This window comes from Oryctolagus cuniculus, chromosome 19, assembly GCF_964237555.1.
Source record: "Oryctolagus cuniculus chromosome 19, mOryCun1.1, whole genome shotgun sequence".
Taxonomy (NCBI): domain Eukaryota; kingdom Metazoa; phylum Chordata; class Mammalia; order Lagomorpha; family Leporidae; genus Oryctolagus; species Oryctolagus cuniculus.
In genome coordinates, this window is record NC_091450.1 from 44,716,456 (window position 1) to 44,725,304 (window position 8,849).

The window sequence follows — 8,849 nt, forward strand, 5'->3', positions numbered from 1 at the left end:
CAGCCAGGAGGGTAGCAGGGTGTGGCCCTGGAGGTAGTGAGGTGAGAGGGTCCAGGCCCTGGAGAGCGAGGAGGGGAGCAGTGTCCGGCCCTGGAGGGCCTTGAGGGTAGTGGGGCCCAGCCCTGGAGAGCAGCGTGGGATGGCAGAGCCCAGGCCCTGGAGGGTGAGGGTGGGAGTACGGCCCTTGTCCACGAGGGTGAGCAGGGGTGTGGGTGTGGGAACCAGGCCCTGGAGGGCCAGGAGGGGAGCAGGGCCTGGCCCTTGGGGGCGAGAAGGGGAACAGGGACCAGCCCTAGAGGGCACTGAGGGTATTGGGGCCTGGGCCTGGAGGGCAGTGTGGAGAGTGGGGCCTGGCCCTGGAGCTTCAGGAGGGGAGCAGGGTCCGGCTGTATAGGGTGTTGAGGGAAGTGGGGCATAACCCTGGAGGGCTGCCATGGGAGTGGGGCCCAGACCTGGAGGGTGAGGAGGGGAGCATGGCCCAGGCCATGGTGGATGAGGTGGTGAGTGGGGTCCTGCTCTGGACGGCTTTGAGCAGTGCGGGGCAGGCCCTGGAAGGTAAAGTGGGGAGCCGGGCCTGGCCCTGGAGGGCGAAGAGTGGAGCGGGATCCAACCCTGGAGGGCATTGAGGGCAGTGGGTCACGGCCCTGGAGGTCAGTGTGTGGAGTGGGTTTGGCCCTGGAGAGCAGCGTGGGCAGTGGAGCCCAGGCCCTGTAGGGTGAGGACGGGAGCTGGTCCTGGCCCTGGAGGGTGTTGAGGGGTTGTGGGGCCAGGCCCTGGAGGGCAAGGAGGGGAGCAGAACCTGACCTTGGAGGGTGAAGAGGAGAAGAGGCACTGGCCCTGGGGGCTAGGAGGGGAATAGGGTAAGACCCTGGAGGGTGAGGAGGGGTTTGGGGTCCGGCCCTGGGGGCAGTGAGCAGAGCGTGCCCAGGCCCTTTAGGACAGGGAGGGGAATGGCCCCGGCCCTGGAGAGCAGTGTGGGGGGCAGGGCCCAGGCCCTGAAGGGTGTTGAGGGGAGCGAGGTTTGACCTTGGATTGCGAGGTCGGGAGCAGGGCCCAGCCTTGGAGTGTGGTGAGGGGAGCGGGGCCTGGCCCTGGAGTGCAGTGTGGGGAGTAGGACTTGGCCCTGGAGGGCAGCATGAGGAGATGGGCCTGGGCCTGGAGGATGAGGAGGGGAGGGATCCCAGGCCTGGAGGGCCAGGATTGGAGTGGGGCCTCGCCCTGGAATAGGCCAGCAACTGCTTGAGGGGATCAGGGCCCGATCCTGCAGGGCAAGGAGGGGAGGGGGGCTGAGCCCGAATAGGTGGCCATGGCCAAGCCTGAGGGGAGCAGGGCTGAACCCAGGAGGGCAAGGAGGGGTGCGAGGCCCAGCCCTGGAGGGTGGTGAGGAGGGGAGTGTGGCCTGGCCCTAGAGAGTGAGGAGGGGAGCGGGGTCTGGCCCTGGAGGGTGTTGAGAGGAGTATGGCCTGGCTCTCCAGGGCAGCATGGGGAGTGGAGTCCAATCCCTGGAGGTCAAGGAGTGCAGCAGAGTCTGGCCCTATAGGGTGTTGATGGCAGTGGGTCGACCACGGAGTGCTGGGATGGGAGCGGGGACCAGGCTTGGAGGGCAAGAAGTGGAGCAGGTCTCAGAGCATTGAGGACGAGGAGGAGAGGGCTCAGCCCTGGTAGGCAAGGAGTGGAGCTGGGTCCAGCCCAGGAGGGTGAGGAGTGGAGCAGGCCCCAGGCCATGGAGGGCGTTGAGGGCAGTGGGGTCTGGCCCTGGAGGGCAGCGTGGGGAGTGGGGACTGGCGCTGGAGTGTGGCCATGGTAATACCTCAGGGGAGCAGGGCCTGACCCTGCAGGGCACGTATGGGAGAGAGCCGCAGCCCTGGAGGTTGGCGAAGGCCATGCCTGAGGGGAGCTGGGCCCAGCCCTGGAGGCCAAGGAGTGCAGCAGACACTGGCCCAGGAGGGTGATCATTGGAGTGGGATCCTGCTCTGGGTGGTGTTGAGGGCAGTGGGGCCCGGCCCTAGAGGGCCGTGTGCAGATAGGAGCCCAAGCCCTGGAGGGTGAGGAGGAGAGCGGGGTCCAGCTTTGGAGGGCATTGAGGGGAGTGGGGTCCAGCCTTGGAGGGCAGCGGGTGGAGCGGGGCTCAGGCCCTGAAGGGCCAGGAAGGGATCATGTGTGGCCCTATAGGGTGTTGAGGGCACTGGGGTCTGGACCTGGAGGGCATTGAAAAGATCAGGGCCCAGGCCCTGGATGGCGAGGAGGGGTACAGGGACCAGACCCTGGACGGCCAGGAGGGGAGCAGGGTCTGACCCTGGAGGGGGGTGAGGTGAGTGGGTCCAGGCCCTGGAGGGTGAGGAGGGGAGCAGTGTCCGGGCCTGGAGGGCCTTGAGGGGAATGGGGCTGGGCCATGGATGGCAGCATGGGGAGTGGAGTCCAGTCCCTGGAGGTCTAGGAGTGGAGCAGGATCCAGCCCTGGAGGGCCTTGAGGGCGGTGGGGTCCGGCCCTGGAAGGCAAGGAGGGAAAGCAGGGTCCAGCCCTGGAGGGCAGCGAGCAGAGCGTGCCCAGGCCCTGGAGGGCGAGGAGGGGAGCGGGGCCTGGCCCTGGAGAGCAGTGTGGGGAGCAGGGCCCAGGCCCTGAAGGGTGTGGAGGGGAGCGGGGCCTGGCCCTGGCGGGCAGCAATGGTAGCCAGGCGCAGGCCATGTAGGGCAGGTGAGGAGCAGGGTAAGGTCCTGGAAGGTAAGGAGAGGAACGGGGTCTGGACCTGGAGGGAGGCCAGGGCCATGCCTGTGGGGAGAAGGGCCCGACCCTAGAGGGCAAGGAGGGGAGTGGGGCCCAGCCCTGGTGGGTGACTAGTGCCAGGCCAGAGGGGAGAAGGGCCCAGAAGAACTTTGTGGGAATTTGAAAGAATGACTGCAGATTTTTTTTTGTCATGACTCCCACTGAGGGCTGTGGGTCTGTGTCCCCTCCCCTTTGAATTTAGGCCCACCTTAGGAGTGCTTGACAATACAATGTTTCTCTCCCTCTTGCTCTGTGTGTGTGTGAGAGAGACTCTGCCTTTCAAATAAAGATATAAATCTTAAAAATAAGCTCTGTGCTGGGTTGAATAGAATCCCTCCCTCACCCCTTACTCATGTCCACCCAGGACCTCAGACTGACCTTATCAGGAAATAAATAAATAGAATATGGTGTACGTTCCGCTACGTGACTCCCCAGGCCACATCACAAAACACTACTTAGGCTAGAACTTCGAACCTCCTGGTAAGAAGTCCTGCCACCGTAGGCAGCCCGGCCAGCTGGCAGAGAGACGGCACAGGGAGCAGAGATGCCCGCTGGTCCGCACAGCTGATGAGTGACAGAGCAGCTGCTTTACTCCCAGCCCAGAGCTCTTCGCCAGCTGTTGATTACGTACATGGGGATGTCTTTAAGCTCCAGAAACCCACCGCAGACCAAGCAGAGCCGGGGAGTACTGAGGCCTGGGCACTGCTCTCCTCATGCAGGCACTTGCCTGCCCTCTCCTGCATCCTTCACCGTGTCTTCAAGTGGCGACCTCAGGTTCACCCCTGCAGCCCCTTCCTCCTCTTCCCGATTGCCTCATTCTCCCATGCTCGGTAGCTCCTGTCCCTGGGAGTACAGATGGTCCTCCATGTGGTTTGCACTTGCAAGTCCCTCCTATTGTTCAAACCTGTCCTGTGTACGTGCACGGCACTAACTGATTTGCATTTATGATCTCATTTCATCCCACCAGGAGCCCTGTCATCACTGGATCGTCTTTCTCTGTGCAACCTGGCTCCTACTACCTCTCTGCCTTGTTAGGGACAACCTTCTCCTCCCCCCACCTCTGGTTCACCCTCCCTCCTGTGCCCTCTGCCTACAGCCTCCATGGTCCTCCATATTCCTTGTCCCAATCATCTGGACGACTCCAACGTATCTCTGGGGGTCTCCGTGTAAGTCACTGCCCCAGGGAACCTACTGGGTGGCAAGGTGGACCCTCCTGTGGCTGTGACAAGCTCCCTCCTGCTGTCTTCTTCATGTATTGTGCCTTGTATTTTTCTTTTATTTGACAGGTAGAGATATAGACAATGAGAGAGAAAGAGAGAAAGAGAGAAAGAGAGAAAGAGAGAAAGAGAGAAGAGAGAGAGAGAGAGAGAGAGAGAGAGAGAGAGAGAGAGAGAGAGAGAAAGGTCTTCCTTTCATTGGTTCACTCCCCAAATGGCTGCTATTGCCGGTGCTGAACCAATCTGAAGCCAGGAACCAGGTGCTTCTTCCTGGTCTCCCATGTGGGTGCAGCAGCCCAAACACTTGCACTGCCTTCCTGGGCCACAGCAGAGAGCTGGACTGGAAGCCAAGCAACCGGGACTAGAACCCAGCGCCCATATGGGACACTCGCGGAGAGGGTGGCAGCACACATGGTGCTGGGAGTCTCTGGCCCCAAACCCCTGGCTCAGCTGACACTTTCTTGTTGAGAAAAATAAAGCAGAGGAAAAGAGATAATATTGCGGGGAATTGAGCCTTTTATTCTGTAACAGGGTTAGTTCCAGAAAGGTCTCTGCACCTTGGACAATCTCTGCTTTGATTTTGAAACATTGCTCATGGCTCAGTAAGGTCTGAACAGTGAGGCTGTGAGCATGAACTGGCCTTTGTCCTATAACCTATGTCCTGTAGCCCGTGTCCTATGTCCTGTATCCTGCGTCCTGTAGCCTGTGTCCTATGTCCTGTACCCTGTGTTCTGTAGTCTGTGTCCTATGTCCAGTAGCTGTGGCCTTTGTCCTGTGGCTAGTGTGCTGTATGCTGTGCCGACTTCCTGTGTCCTGTAGCCAGTGTCCTCGTCCTTTAACCTGTTCATATAGCATGTAGCCTGTGTCCTTTACCCTTGTCCTGTGTCCTGTAGCTTGTGTCATATGTTGTTTAGCCTTCGTCCTGTCTCCTGTGTCCTGTGGCCTGTGGACTATATCCTGTAGCCTGTAACCTGTGCCCCGTAGCCTATGTCCTGTGTTCGGTATTCTGTGTCCTATGCCCTGTGTCCTGTGTCATCTGGGCTATGTCCTGTGTCCTGTAGCCTGTGGCCTCTGTGCTGTAGCCTGTGTCCTGTGGCCTATGTCCTGTGTCTTGAGTCCTGTAGCCTGTGTCTTATGTCCTGTGTTCTGGGTCCTGTAGCCTGTATATTGTGCCTGGTAGTCTATGACATAAGTCACAGGACACATGTTCAGGACAGAGGCCACAGGCTACAGGTCACAGGACAAGGACGCAGGCTGAAGGACACAGGACACAGGACACAGGCTACAGGACACAGGACATAGCCCAGACGACACAGGACACAGGCTATTGGACACAGAATATGGAACCCAGGATACAGCCTAGAGAACACAGGCTACGGGACACAGGTTGCAGGACACAGGACATAGGTGACAAGCTACAGGACACAGGACAGAGGCTACAGGAGACCAAACTTCTCAAAGCCCTCCAGAGCTGGACGCCAATCTCCTCCTCACCCTCCAGGGTCTGAGCCCCACGGCCTCCTCGCCCTCCAGGGCCTGGGCCCCCTCCCATCACATCCCTCCAGGGCCGGGCCCCCTCCCATCATATCCCTCCAGGGCCGGGCCCCACTGCCCTCAACACCCTATAGAGCCAGACCCTGCTCCCCTCCTAGACCTCCAGGGCCTGGGCTCTGCTCCAATCCTCACTCTCCAGGGCCTGTATCCCACACCCCTCCTCGTCCTCCAGGGCCTGGGCCCAACTCCCTCCTAGCCCTCCAGGGCCTGGGCCCAACTCCCTCCTTGCCCTCCAGGGCCATACCTCACACCCCACACTGCCCTCCAGGGCCAGGCCCCACTGCCCTCAACACCCTATAGGGCCAGACCCTGCTCCCCTCCTAGACCTCCAGGGCCTGGGCTCTGCTCAACCTGCACCCCTCCAGGGCCTGGTCCCCACTCCAATCCTCACTCTCCAGGGCCTGTACCCGACTCCAATCCTCATCCTCCAGGGCCTGGGCTCAACTCCCCACGCTGCACACCAGGGCCATACCTCACACCCCACACTGCCCTCCAGGGCTGGGCCCAATACTCCCAAAGCCCTCCAGGGATGAACCCTGCTCCCCTCCTCACCCTCCAGGGCCTGGGCCCCACTCTCTCCTCACCCTTCATGTCCTGGGGCCCCTCCCATTGCAACCCCCATTTTCGGGCCCTACTGCCCTCAACACCCTATTGGGCCAGACCCTGCTCCCCTCCTAGACCTACAGGGCCTGGGCCCCACTCCAATACTCACTCTTCAGGGCCTAGGCCCCACTCCCTCCTCACCCTCCAGGACATGGGCCCCACTCCAATCCTCTCCCTCCAGGGCTGGGCCCCACTCCAATTCTCTCTATCCAGGGCTCGGTCCTGCTCCTGAAATGCAATCCAAGGTCAGACCCCGCTCCCCTCATGACCATTCAGGGCCTGGGCCCTGCCCCCAACATGGCTCTCCAGGGCTGGGCCCCACTATCCTCAAGGCCCCCCAGGGCCAGACACTGCCTCCCTCCTTGCCCTCCAGGGCCTGGGCATGCTCTGCTCGCTGCCCTCCAGGGCTAGACACTGCTTCCCCTCCTGGCCTTCCGGGGCTGGACCCCACTGCCCTCAAGGCCCTCCAGGGCTGGATCCTGCTCCACTCCTAGACCTCCAGGGATTGGATTCCACTCCCCACACTGCCATCCAGGGTCCAGCCCCACTCCCCTCAACGCCATCCAGGGCCGGACCCCACACCCCTCCTCACCCTCCAGGGCCGTGGCCCCATTCCCCTCCTTGCCCTCCAAGCCCAGTGCCTTCTCTCCTCCTCACACTCCAGGGTTGACCTGACACTTTCTTGTTGAGAAAAATAAAGCAGAGGAAAACAGACAATATTGCAGGGAACCGAACCTTTTATTCTGTAACAGGGTTAGGTCCAGAAAGGTCTCTGGACCTTGGACAATCTCTGCTTTGATTTGGAAACATTTCTCATGGCTTGATGAGGTCTCAAGAGTGAGGATGTAGCATGAAGTGGCCTTTGTCCTTTGTCCTATAGACTGTGTCCTTTCGCGTATGTCCTATGTCTTGTGTCCTGTAGGTCCACGGTCCAGAGACCTTTCTAAAACTAACCCTGTTACAGAATAAAAGGTTCGGTTCCCCGCAATATTATCTCTTTTCCTCTGCTTTATTTTTCTCAACAAGAAAGTGTCAATTCAACCAGTGGTGGGTGAGGAGGAGAGCACGCACTGGCCTTTGTCCTTTGTCCTATAGACTATGTCCTTTCGCCTATGTACTACGTCTTGTGTCCTGTAGCCTCTGTCCTGCATCCTGTGTCCTGTGTCCTGTGGCCTCTGTCCTATAGCCTGTGTCCTGTGTCATCTTTCCTGTGTCCTGCAACCTGTGTCATGTAGTCTGCATCCTCTGTGTTGTAGTCTGCGGCCTATGTATGCATTCAGTATCCTGTGTCCTGTGGCCTCTGTCCTGCATCCTGTGTCCTGTGTCCTATGTCTTGAATCCTGTGTTCTATATCCTGTGGCCTGTAGCGTGTAACCTACGTCCCGTAGCCTGTGTACTACCCTGTGTTTTTGGTTCTGTATTCTGTGTCCTATATCCTGTGTCCTGTGTCGTCTGGGCTATGTCCTGTGTCCTGTAGCGTGTGGCCCTTGTGCTGTAGCCTGTGGCCTATATCCTGTGTCTTAAGTCCTATTAACTCTGTCTTAGGTCTTGTTTCTGGAACCTGTAGCCTGTGTATTGTGTCCAGTAGTCTGTGACATAAGTCACAGGACAGAGGCCACAGGCTACAGGACACAGGACACAGGACATAGCCCAGACGACACAGGACACAGGATATAGGACACAGAATATGGAACCCAGGACACAGCCTAGAGGACACAGGCTACAGGACACAGGTTGCAGGACACAGGACAAAGCCAACAAGCTACAGGACACAGGACAGAGGCTACAGGAGACAGAGCATAGGCTACACAATCTAGGACACAGGCCACAGGACAGTGGCTACAGGACACTCTATCCTATACCCAGTGTCCGCTGTCTTGTTCGCTCTTTCCATCAGCCTGTGTCGTGTAGCCTGTGTCAGTGTCCTGTAGCTTGTGGCCTGTATCCTTTGTTCTGTAGTTATGTCCTGTGTCCCACAGCCTCTGTCCTGGAGCCTCTGTCCTGTGTCCTGTGTCCTGTGTTGTGTAGCCTGTGTCTTGTGTCTTGTACCCTGTGGCCTATGTACACATCCTGAATCTTGTGGCCTCTGTCCTCTAGCTGGTGTCCTATGTCCCCTAGCCTGTGTCCTGAGCCTGTGGCCTGTAGTTTTTGTCCTAGTGTGGTGTCCTCTTTGCTGTACTCTGTGTCCTGTGTCCTGAAGCCCATTTCTTGTAGCCTGTAGACAATGTCCCGTAGTCTGTGTCCTGTGTCCTGTAGCCTGTTCTCTGAGCTCTGGGGCCTAGGTCCTGTAGCCTGTATCCTGTGACATTTGTCCTATGTCCTGTAGCCTGTGTCCTGTAATCTATGGCCACTGTCCTGTGGTCTATATCCTGTAGCCTGTGGCCTTTACCCTGCAGCCTTTGTCCTGTTTCCTGTGGCCTCTGTCCTATAGCTGGTGTCCTGTGTCTTGTTCCCTCTTTCCTTCAGCCTGTGTCGTGTAGCTTGTGTCCTGTGTCGAGTGTGCTGTGTCCTGTAGCCTGTGTCCTTTAGCCTGTAGTCTATATCCTTCAACCAGTGTCCTGTAATCTGTGCCCTCTGTCCTATGTTGTGTATCCTGTGTCCTGTAGCCTGGCTCCTGTAGCCTGTGGACTATGCCATGCAGCCTTTTCCTGTGTCCTGTGTCCTGTGGCCTCTGTCCTATAGCCTGTGTCCTGTGACTTGTTTCCTGTGTC

General features: G+C 58.8%; 1 protein-coding gene across 2 annotated transcripts in view; it reads left to right on the forward strand.

Moving 5' to 3' along the window:
* The window catches only part of LOC138846857 (serine/threonine-protein kinase MARK2-like), a 70,072-nt gene extending 66,151 nt beyond the window's left edge, over positions 1-3,921 (forward strand). Inside the window, exon 3 of one of the 2 annotated variants that reach the window (XR_011384369.1) lies at positions 3,732-3,921. The gene's annotated coding sequence lies outside the window, so the exon portion shown is untranslated. The remainder of the gene's footprint in view (positions 1-3,731) is intronic. The other variant, XR_011384368.1, reaches the window with a different exon arrangement.
* The last annotated feature ends 4,928 nt before the right edge of the window (positions 3,922-8,849 follow it).